This window comes from Zingiber officinale, chromosome 10A (genome assembly GCF_018446385.1).
Source record: "Zingiber officinale cultivar Zhangliang chromosome 10A, Zo_v1.1, whole genome shotgun sequence".
NCBI lineage: Eukaryota > Viridiplantae > Streptophyta > Magnoliopsida > Zingiberales > Zingiberaceae > Zingiber > Zingiber officinale.
Window position 1 is genome coordinate 13,353,749 of NC_056004.1, and position 24,899 is coordinate 13,378,647.

Genomic DNA, 24,899 nt, shown 5'->3' on the forward strand with positions numbered 1-24,899 from the left:
ACCGAGAGTTCCCCGCCCAGAGATTCGAAGAAGGGGAAGGCCATAGTTGTCAAGGAAGAGCCAAGGGAGTTGCCCGAGGAATTGCAAGTACCCTTCTCTTTGAGGATGCTTGAGGAGAAATTGCCGAAGGGGCATAAACGCCTAGCCATCGGAGAATATGACGGTAGCAAGGATCCAAAAGATCACTTCGTAAATTTCGGAACCTTGCGCTGTTGCACCAGTATAGCAACGCCATTAAGTGTCAGGTGTTCTTAAACACTCTGTCTGCCTCAGCACAAAACTAGATTAATGGATTGTCGGTTGGATCCATCACCTGCTTTCAGGATTTTAAAAATGTTTTCCTGTGCCATTTCGCTAGCAGCAGGAAATATCAGAAGACTAACCATTGCCTATTTGCCCTCTAGCAGGGGTCGGTAGAGCCCCTGAGAGTTTACATAAAATGTTTCAACCAGGTAGCCAAGGATGCCCCATCATCTACCTCAGAAATCTTGATGAGCGCTTCTTCCATGGTCTGGTTGAAGGAGAGATCTTCTAAGCCCTCATTTGAGAGCTTGTGAAGAATTATGATGAGATGCTGGGGAAGACAGTTTTCTACATTAATGTAGAAGAAGCCCAGGCTGCCCGGAGGAAAGTAGACAAGACGCCTTCTCCTTCCAACAAGTCGAGAGAATGCCGCCCCAACCTTCAGCTCGACCCTTTCCCCGCTCTAAGGATGCTTGACCAGGATTTCCGCCCGGTCAGGAATCCAGGTGGCACAACGAGTCGAAGTTGTTCATGTTAGAGTGTATACTAAAATCCTAGCGTTTTGTATAAACATTTATTTAGAAATAAGAATCACATTGGTCAAATGTCTACATTTATAAGATAAGTGTAGTTATTCAATTAATTTATATTGTAGATAACATGGTGTGTGGTGTCACACACAGAAGATCATGTTATCAATTTCTTATAAATTATAAACAGTAGCTCACGACTAAGATAGAAAGGAATAAATCATTGGAATAGTCGTAGTGTAATTAGGTATTAGTTTATTTTGACTAATAAACTACACTAGTACACTCTGAGTGTATTGAGCAAAACCATTTAAGGTAAGTTCTTTTTATATTGACTTAATAAAAGAACAAGACCTTAGTAATTATGGTAGTGTGCGCTCTTAATCCTAATATAATAACAAGCATATATATTTAATATTTATTTTTTTGATTTATCAAAGGATGCGATTTAGTTCGATAAATCAATAGGCCCGATAAGTTGGGAAATGATATTACTTATAGTACATGTTGTTGATTATAGAAGGAAACTATCCTAGTAATCAAGGTTGATAATGTTCCCAAGAGGAGCTCATAAGGATTGACATGTTAAACCTTGCAGGTGGACTTAGTCCGATGTTGACCTCCGCAAGTGTACGGAAATATCGCAAGTAATATAAAAGATTATCGTATCCACAGGGACTGGAATAAGCACTAAGAATATCTTAACGCGAATTAGCTAGACAACAATAAATGGATTTACAAAGTCTAAGTGTAACTATGAAAAGTAAACAAAAGAATGAAAGAATAGGCAACAATAATAAAGGAAATGATAAGGGATATTCTAGGTGTTTTGGTTTCTTTGTAAGGTTCTTCAATGTAAATGATCTACCAAATCTTATTTCTCAATTGTCCACCATTTGTAAAAGGTTACCGGTTCTCTCTTGCAATAGACAACCGGCTTAGGAGGCTTAGGACTGAAATCTATACCTAAATACGATCAATTAGATATGAGCCTATATTGCCCTTACACGAGCATGTTCCTTTCACGAAGATCCCTCGGAAAATCAACATAGAAATTATTACCTCTCAACCCATAAGATATAAAGATTAATGCATAAATCTATCCTACCCTCTTGAATTATCCTATTTCCCCCCCTAAAGCTCATCCCGCAAACGTCCTTACATGGGCTTGCACCTTTCGCGTGCTTCCCTCGGAAAATCGAGTGAGAGAAAATCTCTACAAGATCCATAAGACATTCAAACAATCAATCAAGAATGTGAATTAGGTCCAAATCTCAACAATACATCCAAGATTTAATTGATACAAACAGGGTAAAATCATAGAAATAGGGAATTGGCAAATCCACAAGAGTTTACATCAAGAAATCCTTACAAATACTCTCTCCATCCTAGAACAAAGACAAACTACTCCATCAATCGAAGAAAGAGATCCGAAAACATAAAGATTACAAGCATTCTCGATCCCAATCCAAGAAAAGGAATGAAAGAAGGCTTATCTATGATGAAGTGGTCTTCGGACCCAATCCACGCTCCCGGAGTCGAATCGGTGAAGATCTTCCCTTAGATCGCCCAGAAATCCACCAAAGAATGGAAGGAATCGCCCAAATCTTCCTTTCTCCCAAAAGGGAGAAGATCCCCTTTCAAATCTTAAAGGAAGCCTTATATAGAAGAGGGGTTTGGGCACCACACGACCTCGAAGTATGGCCGTGTGAGGTTCACACGACCTGCTCCATTCTCTTCTCTGCTAACCTCACACGGCCGTGTGAGGTACACGGTCGTGGCTTGCCTCTACCAAAGCCCCCCTTGCATGGTCGTGTAGATCAACACGGCCTGAGCTGCCTTTGCCTCTGGAAACCCGGCACGACCGTGTGATGCACACGACCAACACTCTCTTGCTAACTGGAAACCTCACACGACCGTATAGCATACACGACCGAGGCTTCTCTGGTCTCTAGAAAGCTGACATGGTCGTGTGGTGTACACAGCCTAAGCTTCATTGGGCTTCAAAGCTTGGCACGGTCGTGTGAAGTTCACACGGCCAAGCCATCTTCCTTCTCTGCTGTAGCTACACGACCTCTCATCTCCACATGGCCTGGGCAAACCCCCATGGCAGGGCTGTGTGGGGTTCAGGTATCATGGCTTCCTCCATCGCTTTGCTTGCAGATTTGGCCTCGAACACGCATCCTTCACCAAATTCGACTCATGTGAACAAAAAATGCACAAAAGTAGATCTCCAAACAAAGAGAGTAAATATGCTAAAAAGGAAAGCTGGAAGTATGAAAATACGTAGACAAAGCATGTGCAAAGTATGTAAATGTGCGTATACAATCTACGCACATCATCCGACACGACAATAAGGTTGAGTGGTACTACTCTTGGACTAAGATATTAATTAAAGTGAGGTGTCACTAACTCATTTAATTAGTAGACATTCGACATCTTAAACACAGGGAGACTAACACACTCATAATAAGAAGGAGCCCAAAATGTAATTTGGGATTGGTGCGGTAGTTCAATAATAATTCTTTAGTGGTATGAATTATTATTGATAAAATTAAGTTGGGTGTTCAGGGCGAATACGGGAAGCTTAATTTCATCGAGAGATCAAAACTAATTCCTCCTCTCGGTCCCTATCGTAGCCTCTTATTTATAAAGTGTTATACCCACTCATACCCACCTTAAGGTGGCCGGCCAAGCCTAGCTTGGAGCCCAAGCTAGGGTCGGCCAAACCAAGGTAAAAGGTGGTCGGCCCTAGCTTGAACTCAAGCTTGGTGTGGCCGGCCAAATCAAATTAAAAGGATTTTATTTTATTAAAATTTTTCTTATGTGGAAGACATGTTTTAAAAGAGAGTTTAAAAATTAAATATTTCCTTTTATAGCTTTCTACAAAAGATTAAGAGAAAGGTTTAATATCTTTCCTTATTTGTAGATTGAAAGGAAGATTTTAATTTTGAGAAAACTTTCCTTTTATGTAACCATGCTCATGATTTAAAAGAGAATTTTAAAATTATAAATCTTTCCTTTTATAGTTTCTACAAAAGATTAAGAAAAGATTTGATATCTTTCCTTATTTGTAGATTGAAAGGAGATTTTAATTTTTGAGAAAACTTTCCTTTTTGTAAATCATCCACATGTTTTAATAGAGAGATTTTAATTTATAAAAGTTTTCTTTTATAACCAACCATGAAGGGAATTTTTTAAAGAGAAATTTTTATTTAAAAATTTCTGAAAATAAATTAGGAAGTTTTAATTTTGTGATTAAAACTTGCCTTGTTGGGAGGGATTAAGGTGGTCGGCCATGTATTGTTTGAAAGGAAATTTTATTAAACTTTCCTTTCATTGGCAAAGGGAATAAGGAAGTTTTAATAAAACTTTCATTATTTGCCAAGACCAAAGAATATAAAAGAGAGGGTAGGGGTGCCTTCATGGGGGGCAACTCTCTTCTATTTTCCTCTCTCTTTTCTTCCTTGGTTGTGGCCGGCCATATCATCACCCCATCACCTCCTTTTATTCCTCTTTAGTGGCCGAACCTTATCAACCTCTAGGAGCTTGTTTTGGTGGTCGGATCTAGCTTGGAGAAGAAGAAGAGAAAGGAGGTTTTGTTTCCTAGTTTTCCTTGGAGCCTGGTTGGTGGCTGAGACTCATAATCTCTTGGAGAAGCTTGCTTGGCCGAAACATGGAAGAAGAAAGAAGAAGGGCTTGGGTGGTTCTCATCTCGGTGGTTCGTTGCCCACACAACGTCCAAGATAGGAAGAGGAATACGGTAGAAGATCAAGAGGTCGTTGCTTACAAAGAAAGGTATAATTAGTAATTATTTTCCGCATCATACTAGTTTTTCTTTGTATGAAGTCCAAACACAAGAGGCTAGAGATTCTAGATTTTCGGATTTGAAATTTGATGTTGTGTTTCTTTTATTTTATTTGTCGATCTTGTGATTCGATTCTTCCTTTTGGTTAAACCTAGAGTTCTATAAGGAAATTAAATACTAGATTTCTATAAAAGGTTTTGTCTAGGCGGTGGTGGATGATCCCATACCCAAGAAGGTCTTATACCTCGCCATGCAGTCATGGAGGCCGATTTTAGAAATTAATATTTAATTGAATTTATAACATTGGTGGATTTGGATCAATAATGTTAAACATCTTTTGTAATCCAAGTCTAAACCATTAAGAATAGATAAGTTAAATTTGGAATCAATAATGTTAAGTACCGTTTGCGATTCCTAATTTAATTTCTAAAGAACACAATAGGTTGTTAGGAAAGGTTCGACACTTGTACAAAAATTTTTTGTACAGTGGAACATGTACGATATTTCGTGTAGCAACCAACAATTGACATCAGAGCTAGGGTTTGCCTCTGTGTGTTTTGGTTTTCAGTTAATTATGCACATGTCATATATAATTTAGGCAGGATAATAGTAGGATGTGCTAACTTTGTGGTTGCAGGCTCCAACTATTATGACTTATAGATATTGTGTGTGATTGGACCATTGGATATGTCAAGGGCATTTTATTGTGTGTGCATGATTGTATTTAACTAATACAGCTGGAGCTGTATTAGCACTAGGATTTTACATTTATGTTCGATCTAGACTTGATGTACATTCCCTTGTGGAATATAGGATCGATGTATGTAAAATTTTATTTTATTATCGCGGATCGTATCCTTGCGAGGTGTGGTGCTATTGAGGACCAGAGGCGTAGCGGAAAAAGGAAGCTCGATGGACCCGACGACATGAACTCTAGGGCAAGAGCATGTGAAGTACAGTGATGGAAAAGACCATAATAGTTGGAAAAATAATTTTCATATTTATTGCTTTTATTTACTATGTGTGCTTGCTAGGTTAAAATTCCTCACATTAAATAACTAATTGGGAGAGAAATTTTTAAATAAATTCCACTGTCTCCATTACTAGTTTAATTTGTAAGTGATGCAAATAAATGTGCACGTTGGCTCTGAGTGCCTTCCTCCATATCGAATGAGTTTGTTTGCATATCACCTGATCAAACTTCCATTTTGGATGATTATAGGAAATTAATTAGGAGAGTGTGATCTTCCCCATCGGAAGGGGCACAATCTTATTTAATGGACTAAGTATCAAGTAATGATGTACACTTAGGCACATTTAATAGTATCCTCCCCATCGGAGTCACTGCTATTATTTGTGTGACCAAAGGAAAATTAACTATTAATTTTATTTGTCAAAAAGTTAGGATTGACAATAATAAAATTAATGGGTAAAACCTCCTCTTACAAATGTTCGATTTTGTATACGTCCACACTATCGTGGCATGTAAAATTTACGGTGTTTGAGGTGTTGGTGAATTTAAATGATATTGTTTTGAGGAATCAATATTATTTTAAATTCTAAAGTTTTGACCAAATATTTGATCGAAGACAGACCAACTATTAATTTTATTTGACAAGATAATAAAATTAATGGATAAAATCTCTTTTGTATACATTCACACTATCGTGGCATATAAAATTCACGGGGATTTTGAGATGTTGGTCTTGAATAAATATTTTTGTGATTCTTAGGATTGCAAATGTTTTCCAATTCCCTAGCTGTTATACTATAGAATACACTTAGTAGTCCCAATTATAATGATTGGAAAACTTGGACACTAAGGTAGACTGTCCTCTCAGAACTAAGAACAATAAAGGTGTATTTTATTAGTTGTTGAAACATATTTAGTTGTGTTATCTATCGGTACCTGGTGTGTAGATACGGGCGCCACTAATTATTTTTGCAATTCATTGCAGGGGTTCCAGGAAACCAGACAACTATATAAACCATCGTCCACATGGACATTGCTGTAAAAATAGCAACTGTTGTAGTGGGAGAAGTTTATTCTTTGATAGGAATAAAACATGAATTTTGAGAAATTATCTTTACGTACCTAGTTTTAGAAAAAACTTGATTTCAGTTTCTAAACTATTCAAAGAACTTGATATTCTATCTATTTTGATAACAAAGTTGTTATCAAGAAAATAGGGAAGTTATCTGTTCTGGTACGTTGGTTGACAATTTAAATCAAATAACTCCCACGATGCAACTAATGGAAATTAATTACATGTCTTCTAACTCTAATAGGAGAAAGCAACCTTAGGATATGTACCAATCATATCTTTGGCATCTAAGGCTAGGTCATATTAACTTGAGTAGGATTCAAAGGATAATAGCCGATGAACTTTTGGGTTCATTGGTGGTGGAAAACCTTCCAACCTGCGAGTCTTGCTTGGAAGAGAAAATGACCAAGAAGCTTTTTAAAGTCTAAGGAGTATAGAGCCAAAGATATATTGAAATTGGTTCATTCTTATTTGTGTGGACCAATGACTATCCAGGCAAGAGGTGGTTTTGAATATTTCATCTCTTTTATAGACGACTATTCGAGATACGAGTATATTTACTAGATGCGCCGCAAGTCTAAGTGCTTTGATAAGTTCAAAGAATACAAGGCTGATGTGGAGAAACATCAAGGTAAAAGTATCAAGACACTAAAGTGAGATCATAGTGGCGAGTACCTCTTAGGAGAGTTTAGGAGTCACTTATCAGAAGTTGGGATTCAATCCCAACTGATTGCACCTGGTACACCCCAACAGAATAGTGTAGAACAAAGGAATAGGACTCTTATGGAAATGATTAGATTGAGGATGAGTTATTTAGAATTACCAAATTCGTTGAAGGGATATACTCTGGAAACGACAATGAACATAGAACCTTCTAAGTCAGTACCCTCTACTCCCATAGAATTATGGAATAGGCATAAGCCTAGTCTGAAGCATATTCGGATTTGGGGTAGTCCAACACTTGTGTTGAATATAGACACTGATAAGTTGGACAGGAGTTCACTTGTTCATGGGTTATTCTAGAGAAACGAAAGGAGGTTTATAGTCCTTAAAAAATCAGATGGTCATTGTTAGCACCAATGCCCGATTTTAGAAAAAGACTATGTAATAAACCACAAGCCCTTAAGTAAATTTGTTCTTAAGGAAATAATAAAGGATATGTCTAATCTAGTACCAACAAGTACAAGATGAGATACCACAAGAAACTACAACACGTGCACAATTACGGACGGTGTCTCATCGTAGTGGGAGGGTTGTTAGGCAACCTGAAAGATTCATGTTTTGGGAGAGTCTTTAGACTTGATCCTGTTGGGTTTTTCGGGCCGCGAAAACTGCTTTTCGCGTCGCGAAAACCATGAATCACCCAAAGCCGTAGATCCGTGCAAGGAAAACCCGAACGAAATACAAGTACGAGTTTCAAAAACTTTAGATCTACTCCTAGATCTATGTGTTAAGAAGTATACCTTGAAGCGTGCCCTTTCGCGTTCCCGCTCATCCAAGGAATTGCCGGATCTCTAGACCGTCAAGCGTCGGTCCTCTAGAAGTATCCACACGGACACGTAGGTGGAGAAAACCTCACATAAAGGTGTGCTAGCACCTTGGTAAGATTCGGCCAAGCAAGGAGGAGAGGGAGAGGGAGAGCTTGAGAGGAAGAAGGAAGAAGATACACCCACTTGAATGAAAAATGAATTCACATTCAAACCAAAAGTGGCCGGCCACTCTCCATGGTGAAACTCCCAAATTAATTGCATTAATTGCAATTAATATGAAGCCATTAAAAAGAATGGCTTTGTAACTTCCATGAGGTGGCACCCATGATGATGTGGAGTAATATCATTGGTCCACATCAATGCCAACTCACCAATGAGGTGGCATAAAGTCAAGTCAAACTTGACTTTTAATCTTCCTCTCAAGTCAAGTCAAACTTGACCAAATCTCTTCCATGGTTGATCGAATCCAACCATTCGATTCAAGCCAACTTAATATAATGAATCTAATTCATTTAATTAAATTGATTCAATGAGTCAAAATCTAAATTAGACTCATTGAACACATGAATCAACTTGAGTCGAACTCAAGTTAGCCCAATTAGGATTACTCTTAATCCAATTTGATTCATCAAATGAATCTAATCCTCTTAGTTCATCATATGAACCTAATCTCCATCTAATTGTCCTAATTGTGTGACCCTATAGGTTCTTGTAACGTTGGCAATGCCCTAAACCCATTTAGGAGCATAAGTAATGAGCGGTATCTAGCAACACATCATTACTACCCAAGTTACAAGAATGTCGAGATCCGACATCACCTTGTGACTACTAATTGTGACTCCTCACAATATGTGACATTGTCCTTCTATCCTAGACATCTAGATTGATCAATATGAGGCATAGACCGTGTCATCCTCTAATCAATCTAAATCTTGAACTCCAAGTAGACTCACTCGATCAAATGAGCTCAACATCTAATGTTGACTCATTTGGGCATGGCTATGCACTTAGTGGTCTCACTCTATCAAGAATACCGATGTCGCTCCCGTCATATGGGAGGGATAGATCCCATCTACATCACTCACATCCCTCTACATAATTCGTTATATACCCAGTAATCGCCTTTATAGTCCACCCAGTTACGGGTGACGTTTGACGAAACCAAAGTACATAACTCCTTATGTAGGGATCCATGGTGACTTCAGGTCTAAGGACTAATAGTCATACTAATAGCCACATGAGAAAGTATATGACACTCATATAACGATCTATGATACTTTCTCATGGCGGGTCATTCAGTATACATTCTCCAATGTATACCCATGTGTCAGCTTGATATCTCTATATCCATGACTTGTGAGATCAAGTCATCGAGCTGACCTACATGCTAGTCTTATTGCATTAACATTGTCCCTGAATGTTAATACTCGACTAGGATTGATTTAGAGTAGTGTTCCCTATATCATCTCACTATCGATTCAACTAATCGATTGATATAGGTATGAACCTTCTACTCAAGGACGCTATTATACTTAGTCTATTTGGCACTAATACAAATAAGTATAATAACCAAACAAATGCCTTTATTAATATACAAGAATATGATATAATGAGTCCATACAATCATCAAATGATTGGCTCTAGGGCTCTAACTAACAATCTCCCACTAGCACTAGTGCCAATCAGTATAGGCTCTAAGGCCTAATGACCTAGTGTGACCATCATGCTTCCTCTATGCCAAAGCCTTGGTCAAGGGATCTGCGATGTTAGCCTCTGTAGGTACTCTGCAAATCTTCACATCTCCTCTATCGATAATCTCTCGAATGAGATGGAAGCGCCGTAGTATATGCTTGGTCCGCTGGTGTAAGCGAGGTTCCTTCGCCTGTGCTATAGCTCCATTATTGTCACAATAGAGCTCAATGGGATCAGCAATGCTAGGAACCACCCCAAGTTCAGTGATGAACTTGCGGATCCAAACTACCTCCTTTGCTGCCTCTGATGCAGCAATGTACTCGGCTTCTGTTGTAGAATCAGCTACTGTATCTTCCAGCTCACAGCACCACCATTAATGCAAAATATGAACCCCGACTGCGATCTATAGTCATCCTGGTCGGTCTGGAAGCTAGCATCACTGTAACCCTTTACAGCTAGCTCATCATTGCCTCCATATATCAAGAAATATTCTCTAGTCCTTCTCAAGTACTTAAGAATCTTCTTGACTGCTATCCAGTGACTTTCACCTGGATCTGACTGGTATCTGCTCGTCATGCTCAAAGCATACGAGACATCAGGTCGAGTACATAGCATGGCGTACATGATCGATCCTATGGCTGAGGCATAAGGGATCTGATCCATGCGTTCTCTCTCCTTTCTATAAGAGGGACCTTGAGTCTTCGAAAGACTCACGCCATGTGACATCGGCAGAAATCCCTTCTTGGAGTTCTGCATGGCTAACCGAAGGAGTACCTTGTCAATGTATGCACTCTGACTTAGGCCAAGCAATCTCTTAGATCTATCTCTATAGATCTGAATCCCTAGAATGCGGGATGCCTCACTTAAGTCCTTCATTGAGAAGCAACTCCCTAGCCAGGTCTTGACAGACTGAAGCATAGGGATGTCCTTCCCAATGAGTAGTATGTCATCCACATACAATATGAGGAAGACAACTGTGTTTTCTACAACTTTCTTGTAGACACAAGGCTCATCTTCATTCTTGATGAAACCAAACTATTTGATCGCATCATCGAATCGAAGATTCCAGCTCCGAGAAGCTTGCTTTAGTCCATAAATGGACCTATGCAGCTTGCATACTCTGCTAGTATGCTGTGGATCTACAAAACCCTCAGGTTGTGTCATGTACACATCCTCGAGTAGGTTTCCATTCAGAAATGCGATTTTGACATCCATCTGCCATATCTCATAGTCATGGTAGGCTGCAATAGCAAGCATGATCTGAATGGAATTAAACATCGCTACTGGAGAAAAGGTTTCATCATAGTCAATACCATGAATTTGCTTGAAACCTTTAGCTACCAAGCGACCCTTATAGATAAGTCCATCCATGTCAGTCTTTCTCTTAAAGACCCACTTACACCCAGTGGGTTTTACCCCTTCAGGTGGATCAACCAAAGTCCATACTTGGTTGGTGTACATGGATTCCATTTCGGATCTCATGGCCTCTAGCCATTTCTCGGAATCTGGTCTCATCACAGCTTCCTGATAGGTGGTAGGCTCATCCTCTATGAGCACAACGTCATCATGGTCAGACAAGAGAAATGAGTATCTCTCAGGCTGACGACGTACCCTATCAGATCTGCGAAGAGGTATGTCTACTTGAACTGGTTGTTGTTCCTCAACTCTTTGTGGAACAACATCATCCACAACACTTTGCGGTTCCTGTTCAATTTCCATCGAGGCATCAGTGCTATTGTTCGCATCTTGAACTTCTTCAAGATCGAACGCGCTCCCACTAGTCTTTCTAGAAACAAAGTCCCTTTCTAGAAAGACCCTAGTCTTTGCCACAACTACCTTGTGCTGACTGGGAATGTAGAAGTAATATCCCTTAGTTTCCTTGGGATATCCGATGAAATAGCACTTGTCGGATTTGGGTCCTAATTTGTCTGAGACTTGACGTCGTACGTAAGCCTCACAACCCCAAATCCTCATGAAAGACACCTGGGAATCTCTTCCAGTCCATATCCTATATGGTGTCTTTATCACGGTCTTGGATGAAACTCGGTTGAGAATGAAAGCTGCTGTCTAGAGCATATCCCCATAGATATGTCGGAAGATCTGTGTGACTCATCATAGATCGTACCATATCTAATAGGGTACGATTCCTTCTTTCGGATACACCATTCCACTGTGGTGTTCTAGGAGGAGTGAGTTGGGATAGAATCCCACACTCAGCTAGGTAGTCACAAAACTCATGGCTAAGGTATTTACGTTATAGATAGGGCTTTCAAGGTCTAGAATATAGAGTCCGTTTATCAGAGGTGCACTACAATAGAACATATCGTTTAAGTAGATGGAACAACATTTATTCTTTATAGTAAACGAGAAACCTTTCTTGTCCAAACAAGAAACTGATATAATGTTCTTAGTTAATGCAGGCACATAACAACAATCGACTAACTCTAGTACAAGCCCAGAGGGCAGAGATAAACAGTAAGTCCCTACAGCAACAGCAGCAACCCGTGCTCCATTGCCTACTCGTATGTCAATGCCCTGCTATTTCTCAGTGCCTGCACATCAGAACAAATGTGAGAAGCACATCCAGTATCTAATACCCATGATGTAGAAATAGATAGATTGACTTCTATAACATATATACCTGAAGTGGAAGTCTCACTTCGCTTCTTCTAAAGATCCTCCAAGTATACCTTGCAGTTCCTCTTCCAGTGTCTGGTCTGACCGCAGTGGAAGCAGGTAGCATCCTTGGCGACCCCTCCTTTAGGCTTCAGTGCCTTGCCTTTGCCCTTGGCTTGGGACTTTCCCTTGCCTTTGGGCTTGCCTTTGCCCTTGTGCTTCTGGACCATCAGAATGGGCTTAACCTTCTTAAGGTTAACCTCAACAGTTCGTAACATACTAAGGAGCTCGGGCAGTGGCTTGTCAATCTCGTTCATGTTATAGTTCAGAACGAATTGACTATAGCTATCCGGCAAGGATTGCAAGATTAAGTCAGTGGCCAGCTCTTGGCCAAGTGGGAACCCCAGTCTTTGTAGGTTCTCTATGTACCCAATCATCTTGAGTACATAAGGACCTACGGGAGCCCCGTCTGACATCTTGCACTGAAACAGTGCCTTAGAGATCTCAAATCTCTCATGCCTCGCTTGTCCCTGATATAGTTGGCGAAGATGCTCAATCATATCGTAAGCGCCCATCAACTCGTGTTGCTTCTGAAGCTCAGAGTTCATGGTCGCGAGCATTAGATAGGACACATCTAATGCGTCGTCTTGATGCTTCTTGTAAGCATCTTTGTTTGCTCGCGGGGCATTGGCAGGAGGAGCCTCCGGAATGGGCTGCTCCAGAATGTACAGTTTACGTTCCTGGGTGAGAACTATTCTCAAGTTCCTGTACCAGTCCAGGAAATTCGCTCCGTTGAGCTTGTCCTTCTCAAGGACAGATCGCAGGGAGAAGGAATTCGTGTTCGACGTCATGGTTATCTACAACAGAAAATTTGCAGAAATAAATATCATATTCTTTTAAAATCATTTAATTAGGCCTTTAAATAAATGATGCTCCCACTGAATACTATAATTCTTGTGGGACAAGATCCACATCATACTAACCCTTGAGTTAGCTTTGGCTAATACGCCCAAGGCTTAGTATGATCGGTAGGTAACGATTACCAATTACATCTCTATGCAACTCTTGTTTATAAAATCAATATCCGCATTTATATTAAAACTCGAGTTATCTTTGGCTAATACGCCCGAGAGTTAATATAGATGTGATTTTGACCTATCTTTTCCAACCGTTGGAAGAATGCCTATAGTTGACTCGATCTAACCGAGCAACTAGGAATACTCAATCTAATTGAGTTTGTATTCACCCATGCGTTGATAGGCGGGACCAAGATTGTCCCTCCGTACCCTACCAAGATAATATGTATTGCTCTGCATTGGCAGATTCAACAATACATGTGATCGAGGTAGTGATAGGTATCACGGCACGGTTAGGCATTTAGAGTTGGTTCGATCAAGATCTAATCTAATCAAAAAGGATGCGTCTTGTGCACGACTTAGATCTAATCTAATCGCAAGGGTGCATCATGTGCACGACTTAGATCTAATCTAATCGTAAGGCACTAATTAATTAATTACTTATTAAACATGCATCATATACATAAGCAATTAACTAATTAATCTATTTGTGATTTAGTCATGGCCCTACTACGATCTTCTCAAGCCAATTAGAAGATCGAATGGTCAACCTAGGGTCAACAGCTTCTCCAAGCTCCTCCCTTTGACCACCTTGTGTTGCTCGTGCTCGCCTCGGAACTCCGTCTCGTGTGGACCCTCCACCGCTCCAATTTGTACATTACAATTTGAAACTCGAGTTACATTCGAGTCTAAATCTATTTTACAACCAGAATATATGAGAAAGGCACGACGCGTAGGTCGCGGAAAAATAAAAAAAATACAACACGCGCAAACACATAACGGCACGCAGGCCGTATTATGAATTACAACACAATCCAATCATATTGGGTTTTTGGGCCATGACTATCACAAAATTAATATATAATTCAAAATTATATATTTTCATAATTTTCTATAATTTTAAAATTAATTTTTTACAATTTTTATGAGTAAAATTTCTCGGCGGTCCCGTTTAGCGGTTTCGGGCGCAATCGCGGAACGGATCCCCTTGCGGGGCCAGGGCCAGCGCCCCTACCCGCGATCTAACCATCACGAGGGTTCCTTTGCGATCCAACAGCGCCTAAACTCGCTGTCCCAAAACGATTTGGGTCGAGACATTGCCGTTTCGGAAAAATCTTCCCGGCAGGTTCATTTTTAGCGATTTCGGGTGCAATCGCGGAGCAAATCCCCTTGCGGGGTTAGGGGCAGTACCCCTACCCACGATCTAACCATCGTGAGTTGCTCCTTTGCGATCTAATGGCACCCAAGCCTGCTGTCCCAAACGGATTTGGGGCAAAACGAAGCCGTTTTGGAAAAATCTTTCCGGTAGCCGAAGCCTACAAGTGCCGAGACACTTGTGCTTCGTTTCTACGGAAAAATTTCCCATAAAAACATAAAAAACTAAATATTACAGAAAATTACAGAAGGTTTAGTTTTCATAAAACCAAAAAATTAAACTCGTACAAGCCTTGCACGTGGCTCTGATACCACTGTTGGGTTTTTCGGGCCGCAAAAACCGCTTTTCGCGTCGCGGAAACCCCGAATCACCCAAAGCCGTAGATCCGTGCAAGGAAAACCCAAACGAAATACAAGTAGGAGTTTCAAAAACTTTAGATCTACTCCTAGATCTATGTGTTAAGAAGTATACCTTGAAGCGTGCCCTTTCGCGTTCCCGCTCGTCCAAGGAATTGCCGGATCTCTAGACCGTCAAGCGTCGGTCCTCTAGAAGTATCCACACGGACACGTAGGTGGAGAAAACCTCACACAAAGGTGTGCTAGCACCTTGGTAAGATTCGGCCAAGCAAGGAGGAGAGGGAGAGGGAGAGCTTGAGAGGAAGAAGGAAGAAGATACACCCACTTGAATGAAAAATGAATTCACATTCAAACCAAAAGTGGCCGGCCACTCTCCATGGTTAAACTCCCAAATTAATTGCATTAATTGCAATTAATATGAAGCCATTAAAAAGAATGGCTTTGTAACTTCCATGAGGTGGCACCCATGATGATGTGGAGTAATATCATTGGTCCACATCAATGCCAACTCACCAATGAGGTGGCATAAAGTCAAGTCAAACTTGACTTTTAATCTTCCTCTCAAGTCAAGTCAAACTTGACCAAATCTCTTCCATGGTTGATCGAATCCAACCATTCGATTCAAGCCAACTTAATATAATGAATCTAATTCATTTAATTAAATTGATTCAATGAGTCAAAATCTAAATTAGACTCATTGAACACATGAATCAACTTGAGTCGAACTCAAGTTAGCCCAATTAGGATTACTCTTAATCCAATTTGATTCATCAAATGAATCTAATCCTCTTGGTTCATCATATGAATCTAATCTCCATCTAATTGTCCTAAGTGTGTGACCCTATAGGTTCTTGTAATGTTGGCAATGCCCTAAACCCATTTAGGAGCATAAGTAATGAGCGGTATCTAGCAACACATCATTACTACCCAAGTTACAAGAATGTCGAGATCCGACATCACCTTGTGACTACTAATTGTGACTCCTCACAATATGTGACATTGTCCTTCTATCCTAGACATCTAGATTGATCAATATGAGGCATAGACCGTGTCATCCTCTAATCAATCTAAATCTTGAACTCCAAGTAGACTCACTCGATCAAATGAGCTCAACATCTAATGTTGACTCATTTGGGCATGACTATGCACTTAGTGGTCTCACTCTATCAAGAATACCGATGTCGCTCCCGTCATATGGGAGGGATAGATCCCATCTACATCACTCACATCCCTCTACATAATTCGTTATATACCCAGTAATCGCCTTTATAGTCCACCCAGTTACGGGTGACGTTTGACGAAACCAAAGTACATAACTCCTTATGTAGGGATCCATGGTGACTTCAGGTCTAAGGACTAATAGTCATACTAATAGCCACATGAGAAAGTATATGGCACTCATATAACAATCCATGATAGTTTCTCATGGCGGGTCATTAAGTATACATTCTCCAATGTATACCCATGTGTCAGCTTGATATCTCTATATCCATGACTTGTGAGATCAAGTCATCGAGCTGACCTACATGCTAGTCTTATTGCATTAACATTGTCCCTGAATGTTAATACTCGACTAGGAATGATTTAGAGTAGTGTTCCCTATATCATCTCACTATCGATTCAACTAATCGATTGATATAGGTATGAACCTTCTACTCAAGGACGCTATTATACTTAGTCTATTTGGCACTAATACAAATAAGTATAATAACCAAACAAATGCCTTTATTAATATACAAGAATATGATACAATGAGTCCATACAATCATCAAATGATTGGCTCTAGGGCTCTAACTAACAGATCCCTGGTGAACATGAATCTGATCCTTGGACGTATGATGAAGTAGCCCAAGATAAAGATGCAACATCTTGGCAAAGATCAATAGAATCTATATAAGTCTGGGAGCTTATAGAACCACCAAATGGTGTAAAAGTCATTAGGTGTAAATAGGTCAACGGAAAAGAAGGACAGACGGGAAGGTGAAAACCTTCAAGCAAGGCTTGTTGGAAAACAGTATCAATATTGAGGAAACCTTATCACTGGTAGCCATGCTTAAGTCTATCCAGATTCTTTTATCTATTGCTGCTCATATGGATTATGAAATTTAGCATATGGATATCAAGATAGCTTTGTTTAATGGAAGTATTGAAGAAAATATATCCATATAAAGCAACCAGAGGGATTCATTGCAAAGGACAAAAGAGCATCTTGTATGTAAGCGCAATCAATCTATGGACTGAAGCAAGCTTCAAGGTCTTAGAACATCCGGTTGTAATCCAGTCTTCTGGATTTAGTAACCAGATGAGTCTTGTGTATACAAGAAGTGTGATAGAAACGTGGTGGTATTTCTTGTACTATACGTAGATAGCATTTTTGATAGTTGGAAACAATATCAAAGTGTTGTCGGATGTAAGGGTATGGTTGTCCAAGCAATTTGATTTGAAGGACTTGGGAGAATGCACACATATTCTCATGATCAAAGGGATCACTAGAAAAGAATGTTGTGCTTATCCCAAGATTCATACTGTCCTAGCTCATTTTAGCATGCAAGACTCCAAGAAAGGTTTTTTACCTTTTAGGTATAGAGTATCTTTATCTAAAAAGATGTCTCCAAAGACATCAAATGAGAAAGAGGATATGAAGGCAGTTCCTTATGCTTCAGCTGTCGGAAGCCTAATGTATGCTATGCATGAGACCAGATATCTATTTTGCCGAGGGCATAGTTAGCAGATATCGAAGTAACCCAGGACCGGGACACTAAAGCATATAGAGACTAGAGATTATATGCTAGTTTACAAGGTAGATAATTTGATTTCTGTGGGTTGCACGGATTCTGACTTCCAATCAGATAGGGACAATAGTAAGTCAACCTCGGGGTTTTGTGTTTACTTTAGGAGGTAAAGCCATAACAATGGAGGAGTATTAAGCATAGTTGTTTTTTGGACTCCACCATAGAAGCTGAGTATGTGACAGCCTCTGAGGCAGCCATAGAAGCTGAATGGCTCAGAAACTTTATGATGGACTTAGACATTATTTTTGGTTTTCCCAAAAATTATTACAATTTATTTTAATAATAGTGGTGCAGTAGCAAACTCGAAGAGATCATAAGTCGATAAGGCAAGTAAACATAATAGAGCGCAAGTACCACCCAATACGAGACTTCATATAATGAGGAGAAGTTATTGTCGCCTAGATTGCATTAGATGATAACCTGAAAGATCCTTTCACCAAGACCCTTAAGGCAACAACTTTTGATGGGCATGTTGAGGGGTTGGGGAATCAGATGTATGGCAGGATATATGGCAGCATAGTCTTTTAATATAAGTGGGAGATTGTTAGAGTGTATACTAAAAGCCTATCATTTTGTATAAACATTTATTTAGAAATAAGAATCACAATGGTCAAATGTCTACATTTATAAGATAAGTGTAGTTATTCAATTAATTTATATTGTAGATAACATGGTGTGTGGTGTCACACACAAAAGATCATGTTATCAATTCCTTATAAATTATAAATAGTAGCTCACGACTAAGATGGAAAGAAATAAATCATTGGAATAGTCGTAGTGTAATTATATATTAGTTTATCTTGACTAATAAACTATACTAGTACACTCTGAGTGTATTGAGCAGAACCACTTAAGGTAAGTTCTTTTTATACTGACTTAATAAAAGAACAATACCTTAGTTATTATGGTAGTGTGTGCTCTTAATCCTAATATAATAACAAGCACATATATTTAATATTTATTTCTTTGATTTATCAAAGGGTGCGATTTAATTCGATAAATCAATAGGCCCGATAAGTTGGGAAATGATATTACTTATAGTGTGTGTTGTTAATTATAGAAGGAAACTGTGTCCTAGTAATCTAGGTTGATAATGTCTCCAAGAGGAGCTCATAATGATTGTCATGTTAAACCCTACAATTGAACTTAGTCCGACACGACAATAAGGTTGAGTGATACTACTCTTGGACTAAGATATTAATTAAAGTGAGTTGTGAGTAACTTATTTAATTAGTGGGCATTCGACATCTTAAACATAGGGAGAGTAACACACTCATAATAAGGAGCCCAAAATGTAATTTGGGATTGGTGCGGTAGTTCAATAATAATTCTTTAGTGATATGAATTATTATTGATGAAATTAAGTTGGGTGTTCGGGGCGAACACGGGAAGCTTAATTTCATCGGGAGACCAAAACCAATTTCTCCTCTCGGTCTCTATCGTAGCCTCTTATTTATAAAGTGTTATACCCACTCATACCCACCTTCTTACCCACCTTAAGGTGGCCCACCAAGCCTAGCTTGGAGCCCAAGCTAGGGCAAGCCAAACCAAGGTAAAAGGTGGCCAGCCCTAGCTTGAACTCAAGCTTGGTGTGGCCGGCTAAATCAAATTAAAAGGATTTTATTTTATTAAAATTTTTCTTATGTGGAAGCCATGTTTTAAAAGAGAGTTTAAAATTAAAAATTTCCTTTTATAGCTTTCTACAAAAGATTAAGAGAAAGGTTTGATATCTTTCCTTATTTGTAGATTGAAAGGAAGATTTTAATTTTGAGAAAACTTTCCTTTTATGTAACCATGCTCATGATTTAAAAGAGAGTTTTAAAATTATAAATCTTTCCTTTTATAGTTTCTACAAAAGATTAAGAAAAGATTTGATATCTTTCCTTATTTGTAGATTGAAAGGAGATTTTAATTTTAGAGAAAACTTTCTTTTTTATAAATCATTCACATGTTTTAATAGAGATATTTTAATTTATAAAAGTTTCCTTTTATAACCAACCATGAAGGGAATTTTTTAAAGAGAAATTTTTATTTAAAAATTTCTGGAAATAAATTAGGAAGTTTTAATTTTGTGATTAAAACTTGCTTTGTTGGGAGGGATTAAGGTGGCCGCCCATGTATTGTTTGAAAGGAAATTTTATTAAACTTTCCTTTCATTGGCAAAGGGAATAAGGAAGTTTTAATAAAACTTTCGTTATTTGCCAAGACCAAGGAATATAAAAGAGAGGGTAGGGGTGCCTTCATGAGGGACAACTCTCTTCTATTTTCCTCTCTCTTTTCTTCCTTGGTTGTGGCCGGCCATATCATCACCCCATCACCTCCTTTTATTCCTCTTTAGTGGCCGAACCTCATCAACCTCTAGGAGCTTGTTTTGGTGGTAGGATCTAGCTTGGAGAAGAAGAAGAGAAAGGAGGTTTTGTTTCCTAGTTTTCCTTGGAGTCTGGTTGGTGGCCGAGACTTATAATCTCTTAGAGAAGCTTGCTTGGCCGAAACTTGGAAGAAGAAAGAAGAAGGGCTTGGGTGGTTCTTATCTCAGGGGTTCGTTGCCCACACAACGTCCGAGATAGGAAGAGGAATACGGTAGAAGATCAAGAGGTCGTTGCTTACAAAGAAAGGTATAATTAGTAATTATTTTCCGCATCATATTAGTTTTTCTTTGTATGAAGTCCAAACACAAGAGGCTAGAGATTCTAGATTTTCGAATTTGAAATTCGATGTTGTGTTTGTTTTATTTTATTTGTCGATCTTGTGATTCGATTGTTCCATTTGGTTAAACCTATAGTTATATAAGGAAATTAAATATTAGATTTCTTTAAAAGGCTTTGTCTAGGCAGTGGTGGGTGATCCCATACCCAAGAAGGTCTTATACCTCGCCATGTAGTCTTGGAAGTCGATTTTAGAAATTAATATTTAATTGAATTTATAACATAGGTGGATTTGGATCAATAATATAATGCATCGTTTGCGATCTAAGTCTAAACCATTAAGAATAGATAAGTTAAATTTAGAATCAATAATGTTAAGTACAGTTTGCGATTTCTAATTTAATTTCTAAAGAACACAATAGGTTGTTAGGAATGGTTCGTCACTTGTACAAAAAATTTTTGTACAGTGGAACCGGTACGATATTCCACGTAGCAACCAACAGTTCAAGCCCCCAGACCTGGTTAATAGGGGCCACGCTATTGCACCTACCATAGGTCCCACACCCATTTCACAGGAGACTACGTCCAGTTCACCTGTGACTCTCGGCGGGCAGCTGAATTGCCTTTGCCCGAGATCGCACCCAAGCTGTAAAAGTTTCTGGCCAACTCACCTACTGTTGTAGGGTAGTTATGTAAATCACTGCCTGAAAGAGGAGACCAGGGAACTCAGCAGCCCGACCGGGGTAAGGAGCCGGTGGAATATGCTAAGGAAGAAAATAGGGGAAATATCGCCATCCGGGAGATTGGCATGATCTCTAGGGGCCCACAGTTGGAGACTTCGCTAGAGCCCGAAAATCTCATGAATGCCTCTTAGAGATACACGCGGAAGGGTGCAACCGGGAACAGGCTGCAGGGCCCATAATCAGCTTTATGCCATAGGACCTAGAGGGAGTGGAGCTCCCTCATGACGATGCCCTCAAAATCAAAGCCATCATCACCAACAGCCGTGTGGCGAGGGTTTTCGTTGACACCGAAAGCTCTGTCAACATGCTATTCAAAAATGTGTTCGAGGGCATGCAGATCAATGCTAGTGAGCTCCAACCCATAGTTACTTCCTTGTACGGGTTCAATGGCAATTAGGTACGATCAATGGGTCAAATTAAGCTAGCCATCTCTTTGGATAGTGAACCATTTGTTGGGATGTATACTATAAGCCAACCTTTTATATGAACATCTATTTTGAAATTTAAAGGAGTAGGCGGTGCCCCCTGAAACCTAATTTTCCACAATCCTCTTCCCTCCTTGTGGTCGGCGCGCCTCTTTCCTCCTTAGGGCCAGCGCCCCTTCTTCCCAAGCTAGGGTCGGTGCCCCTCCCCTCCTCCTTGGTGGCTGGCACCCCTCTTCCCTCCTTAGGGCAAGCGCAACTTCTTCCCAAGCTAGGGCCAGCGCCCCTCCCCTCCTCCTTGGTGGCCAGCGCCCCCTCCTCCTTCGTGGCCGGCGCCCCTCCTCCTTGGTGGCCGGTAGATTGGAGAAGTGGAAGAAGAAGAGAAGGAAGAAGATTAGAAGGTGCCCCATCCTAGACCCTCGTTTTGTGGCCGGCGGTTTGGAAATAAAGAAGAGAAGGAGGGTGGTGTTGTCTTGGTAGATCGTCACCCACACGACGCCCAAGAAGAAGAGAGGAATACAGTAGAAGATTAAGAGGTCTTTAGCTACAATGGAAAGGTACAACTAGTTCTTTAATTTCGCTGCGTAATTAGTTTAGTTTTCTTTGTATTGATTTTGAATACCAACACAAGAGGCTAACGATCTTCTACTTCGATCAAGGTGTACTTTGATCCATCAAGAACTTGCTTGATTGATCAATCACATGTCTGATCAAACATGCGGGTTGCTAGGAAAAGTTCTGTACTTATACAATTTTTGTACAGGGAAATTGAAACATAACGGAATTCCAGCACCTTCAAGTGGTATCAGAGCATGTTTTCTAGTTCTGTGTGATTGGTTTTCGGTTAAATTATGCACTTCTCGTATATAAGTTTAGGCAGGATAATATTAGGATGTGCAAGAAAGATTAACTCTGTGGTTGCAGGCATCCTAGATCCAACTATTATGGCTTTGTGTGTTTGTGTATGATTTGAACCCTCAGGCATGTCGAGGTTATTTTGTGTGCATGATTGTAATAATTAAATGCAGCTGGTCACTGTATTATTATTTTTTTTATATTCTGTTCGATCTAGATTACATGTAAATTTCCTTTATGGAATATAGGATCGATAAATATAATTTTTTATTTTTTTTGTTGTGGCTTGTATCCTTGCTATGCGTGGTGCTATTTTGAGGACCAGAGGCGCGGCGAAGAAGAAAGCAAGATAGACGCGACAGCTTGATCCATTGGCGGCATATTGGAGGGCAACGGTGGATGAGACCATAATAGTTGAAAATTTTATATTCATATTTATTGCCTTTATATACTGTTTTTATATGCTGTGTTGTGTGTGTTGTGATGTGTGTGCATGTTAAAATTCCTCGATTTAAATAACTAAGTAGGAGAGGGATTATTTAAATAAATTTCACGGTCTCCATTACTGGTTTGTATGTGATGCATTCAAACTTGCGCGTTGGCTTTAAGTGCCTTCCTCCATATTGGATGAGTTTGTTTGCGGATCACTAGATCAAACTTTCTCTATGGATGATTATAGGAAATTATTTAGGTATGTGTGATCTTCTCCATCTGAAGGGGCGCAATCCTAATTAATGGACTAAGTATCAAGTAATGGTATATACTTAGGTGCATTTAATAGTATCCTCCCCATCGGAGTCACTGCTATTATTTGTGTGGTTGAAGATGAACCAACTATTAATTTTATTTGTCATAAAGTTAGACTGACAAGATAATAAAATTAATGGGTAAAATATTCTCTTACAAATGTTTGAATTAGTATACGCCTACACTATCGTGGCATACAAAATTCACGGAGTTTTGAGGTGTTGGTGAATTTAAATTATATTATTTGAGGAATCAATATTATTTTAAATTCTAAAGTTTTGACCAAATATTTTATTTTGTGATTCTCAGGATTTCAAAATGGCTTTCAATCCTCTTGCTGTTATTTTAAAAGAAAATAAACTTACTGGTCCAAATTATATTGATTAGAAACGAAACTTGGACATTGTCTTAACTGCTGAAGAATACAAGTTCATACTTCTTAAGATCTGTCCTAGCATGCCTGATAAGGATTCTAGTGAAGAAGAAATAGAGCGACATAGGAAATGTGTCAAGGCAGATGAGATGACGCGGTGTTACATTTTGACTTCTATGTCAAATGTGCTACAACATCTGCATCAGGCCTTACCCACTGCCTATGACATGATGCCCAATCTTAAGGAACACTTCGGACACCAGAATCGGGCTGCCAGGCAAGAGGTCATGAGAAACTTAATGACGACCACCATGACTGAGGGGACACCTGTAAGGGATCATATCCTCAAGATGATTGCTCATTTAAATGAGATGGAAGTCCTTAGAGCAGAAATCGATGGGGAAACCCAGGTCGATATCATTCTCCAAACGCTGCCCAAGAGTTTTGAGCAGTTCCGCCTGAACTACAGCATGAACAAAAGGGTTTATTTATTGGCGAAACTTCTGACATAACTCCAAGCGGCAGAAGGGATATTTCATCAAAGTTCTCAAGTTCACATTGATGAAAACGTTTCTGCCTTTAAGCCGAAAGACGAAAAGAAGAAGAAGAAACAAGTTGGTTCGGCAAAGAAAGTGATTCGACCTCAAGGGACTGGGCCGCAGGCAGGTGTGAAGATGCCGAAAGGTAAGTGCTTCACATGCAAGCAGTCTGGACATTGGAAGGTGGACTGTCCTTGCCGAGAGGAGAACAATAAAGATATATCTAATTCATTAGTTATTGAAACATGTTTAGCGGTGTTATCTACCGGTACCTGGTGTGTAGATACGGGAGCCATTGCTCATGTCTGTAATTTATTGTAGGGGTTCCAGGAAACCATACGACTACATGAAGGGGAGATCACCGTCTACATGGGTAATGCTACGAGAGTGACGGTTGTTGCAGTGGGAGATGTTTATTTATCTTTTGATAGGAATAAAACTTTGATTTTGAAAAATTATCTTTACGTACCATGTTTTAGAAAAAATTTGATTTCAGTTTCTAAATTATTTATGGATGGATATTCTATTTCTTTTGATGACAAAGTGGTTGTCAAGGAAAATAGGGTGGTTATCTGTTGTAGTGCGTTGGTTGACAATTTGTATACTCTTAATCCAATAACTCCTACAATGCAACAAATGGAAATTAATAACACATCTTCTAATTCTAATAAGAGAAAGCAACCTTCAGAAATAAACCAAACATATCTTTGGCATCTAAGGTTGGGTCATATTAACTTGAGTAAGATTCAAAGGTTAATAGCCGATGGACCT